Source organism: Anopheles bellator, chromosome 1, assembly GCF_943735745.2.
Source record: "Anopheles bellator chromosome 1, idAnoBellAS_SP24_06.2, whole genome shotgun sequence".
Classification (NCBI taxonomy): domain Eukaryota; kingdom Metazoa; phylum Arthropoda; class Insecta; order Diptera; family Culicidae; genus Anopheles; species Anopheles bellator.
Window position 1 is genome coordinate 55845862 of NC_071285.1, and position 3907 is coordinate 55849768.

General features: G+C 55.5%; 1 protein-coding gene across 1 annotated transcript in view; it reads right to left on the reverse strand.

Annotated features, from left to right (window-relative positions):
- LOC131215909 (uncharacterized) overlaps positions 1 to 3907 on the reverse strand; it is a 29204-nt gene that overhangs the window by 13390 nt on the left and 11907 nt on the right. The window lies entirely within an intron of this gene.

The window sequence follows — 3907 nt, forward strand, 5'->3', positions numbered from 1 at the left end:
AGAGAGAGAGAGAGAGAGAGAGAGAGAGAGAGAGAGAGAGAGAGAGACGGAGGGGGACCTCCAACAGCTTTCGCGGCATTCGGTCGCGGGTGCAAAAATACATTTATCGACAACGCGCATCAGCCGATCGCGGCGACGGCGGCGGCGACGGGAGCCCGCTAAGTCGTCATAAAAACGGGCCCAGACGGGTAGTCGTGCGCGGCTGGGTGGAGGGACAGGCGCGCTACCCCCTATCGCTGGGGAGGCATTAGCCACTGATGCGCACTCGAAAAGCAGCCGCGCTCCAAACGCGGAACGGAAGTCCCAGCACCGCGCACAGCACCACGGCTGTTCGAGTGAGACAGTGTGCCTGTGTTGGTGTAGCTAGCGATCGCGAGCGATCAATGAGCAGTTGCCGAGCAGCGGCAGTGGCAAAGGTTGAGTCAGCTGCCCCGCGAACGCGCGCGCGTTTGCTCTTTTTCGTGTTGTTTTCGTTCCACTTCTGCCAGCGCCAGCCAGGACGGGGTCCCCGATCAACCCCAGACGCCGATGGGCAAGGTCAGTCGCGGTTGCGGAGGGGTACCACAAATTGACTCCCCCAGCGGGGGAATCAGGGGGCGACGACATCACCCTGCTGAAGGAGGATTCCCGCTGGAGATTCCTGTTACGCGCGATCGCGACTTCAAGCGTATCTAACAACAATAGAATAGATGCTGTCCATCTGCTTTATCTGGGGGGAGGCGGTGCCCCCGCAAACAGATCTGTTTTCCCCGACTGTCTGTTGATTTAAACTGTAACTATTGTGGGGGCCATTCGCGTGTCAACTTGCTACCGCCACAATAGTAATGGCGGCCACCAACAGTAGCAGCAGCAGCGGTCTCTATCTTGAGCTCGATTGTTTATTTGCTCGCCGATAAGAGATAAAACCAAGAAGAAACACTCATCGCCGGCGACACGTCTTCGTTAACTTGCGTGCGTGCGTGCGTGGCTGTGTGTCTTTTCCGGCCATTCCGGCCACATGTGTGCGGTGCGTAGTTGCGCACTGCCCGAGGTGGGGTCACGATTTTTTTGCTCCATTCGATCCATTCGTCCTGCTTGCGCGAGCGCGCACGTTCACCGCCACCTCCTCCTGCCTTGCGCTACGGATGACGTAAATCGCTGAGATGGTGGTGGTGTTGGTGCTCCGGCTGCTGCTGCTGCTGTTGGGCTGATGACTAATGAACGTCACCAGCGCCACCGAAACACGGTGGGGGCCCTCCTGCTTGGTCTGTGGCGCACGCGTTCGTCTTCGCGAAGGGTTTTTCGCTTCGGACCGCGACGAGCGCGCCACGCAGTTTTTGGCCTTGCCCCCTGCTTGGGGGGGTGTATTTGCGCAAAATTGGTGCCACCCAACAACGCGTTCAGCGGAGCGCATCAATCGCACTTTCGCGTGCGGTGTCGATTGTTGTGAAGGTCGATTTCGATTCTCTTTCGATTCGACCACAATTCGGATCACCTCCAGGGACGTCGTGCCTATGAGATGAGTGGGTCGCGACGACACCGCTTGAATCGACAGAATGCCGGATGACTCATGGGGAGTGCCAAACGTCAGCTTGTTAGGGCGAAGGGAACCCTTAAGCTCGCCACGCACCGGGAACGTGACTTTTGGGAAGTAAATTCACTTTATCGGACCTTGAACACCGGTTGCGTCGAAAGTCAACAGCAAAGTCTTTTGCACTGTCGTTCGGGCGAAAACAATTAGACACCTTGGGTAGTTAAAAACTAATCGAACACTACTCAAATAGAGGTTTTTTTTTTGTATCACAAGCCTGGAAAAAAATTATTACTTGTAATACAAACACAAATTCATCATAAAACTGTTCATCATAAAAGAGTTGTGATTTTTGTCAATTTTGCCTTCGGTGTACGAAGTTGACGTCGTCATCGCCGACAACCGGTGTGAAGTGTGCCCCGTAGAAACTCATAGAAGACATCGCAGTTTTGACGTTACTTTACGTTCCAAAATTTACTTTCCAAAATTTCAGTTCCCCGTGTGTGAAGGTCTTTAAATCGAACCCAAAAAATAGGGCCCCAAAAACAATTAAAACAATAGAACCATAGATTTGGCTAACTAAACCTGGCCGGCTACTGATAATCGGGTAGTCGGGAGTTCTCCCGGCGAACGCACACCATCATACGCACTGGGCCTGGGCCTAGTCAGATGTCGGTCCCCCGTTTGTTGTTCGCAGGCAGGCGAAATAGGAAACGCGACAAAAGCGCTGATAACAGGCGCTTTTGACCGACCGCGGGACGGACCCCGCAAACTCTTCCACCACATAGCGGGCAGAAGAAAAAAAAATGGTTTCAACTTCAAAGTCCACCATCAACCGAAAAGGGGGGGGAGATTCGCATAAAACGGTTTGTGGTTCGCGTTCCTTGCGTGGCGCTCCTTGACCACCACCCCAAGTATGGCGAGTAAGAAACTGACGAGCTAGCAACAGTCTGACCACTGAAGACATGCCATGGTCGGGGTTTGGTTTGGAGAAGCACCGTCCGTGCACTGCCCATTAGTTCCGTGATGCGGTCCATGACAGCAAACATACACATGCGGCGGGGCATGTGTGTTCCTAAACAATTCACGTACTTCAAGACTTCTGCCGATGCCGCTTACCTTCAGCTGCTGTGGACCGCAACAAGGCACCGCCATTCTCTACAGTCAAAGACCACAGGATAACTCCACACTCAGCCCTCGGCAGTTTCCCGCGGATGCACTGGCCAGCAGTCACTACTCCCACAGAGGCTCCACTCACTGGTGCACTAAGTCCATCCGCCGCCCCCGTGGTAGAGGAGTGTCTAAATTTCCATCCCACTCCAGATTGGGGTGCACACACATATTTGCACAGATAAACGGGTGGCCAGCGTCGCAATCAGCACTGGCCTGCCTACTGGTCTCTCTCTCTCTCGCTCGCTCACGCCCTCCTAAGACTGATAGTAAACACACAACAACGCGACTGATAGCGGCCACTGAAACCTCCGGCACAACGTCGTGCGTTTACTCAGTCCGCCGCCCTTAACGCACTGACGGGTCAGACCGCGGGTGCGCGCGATATTGTACGCGACTCGAGCGCGAGGCGGCCCCACAGGACGCCCTCCAGTGGTCGTAGGCCGGTCGACCGGTGAGTGGCCGGCGCCGCGCGCTAGCTGATTAGCCAGCCTGCGTTGGTCCGTCCCGCCGTGTCCCGCCTATAGCCGCTTATCTTCTTGCAGAAAGCGAGAAAACCCCACACCAACCCCATGGACTAATCATCCGTCGTCGGCAAACTGCGTCATCTGCTCGCGCTTCACAGCGAATCGCGATGATAACGCTATCAATATCGCTCTCGCCTCACCACGACAGCCGACAAGAAGAAGCGAAGAACTTCTCAACGCGGCGCTTCCGTCGACGAGGGTCTGGAGCAACGTGCGATTCCGGAGATCGTTCCCTCGTTCCCTGATCCCCCACACGGCCCGGATATTTCCAGTCAGCCCGCAGTCAGTCAGTCAAACTGTAACGCTGGATTGGTTCCGTACACTTGGCCCCGGCGGCTTATCAGGAGAGTTCGAAGGTAACATCCCGGGTGGCGGTGTATTTTTGCACGGCCCGAAGGTGGCGTGTTTTGCCGAGGGGGGACACAGTGTGGACAACCGTCGCGCTATCGCTAATTTAATTTACGCGATCCCGCGGCCGCGGTCGCGAAACCCGGGTGCGGGTGACCGTGCGGAGACGGAAACGCGGACCCAACTTGCCTTATGTTTCGCTCGCTCTCTCTCTCTCGCTCTCATTGAGACCCCGATTTCTGGCCGCCGTCGCCTGTTCTGTGAGTCCTCCTCAATTGTGCTAGGTTGCCCCCATTTATTCGCGGTCTCTCTCTCTCTCTCTCTCTCTCTCTCTCTCTCTCTCTCTCTCTCT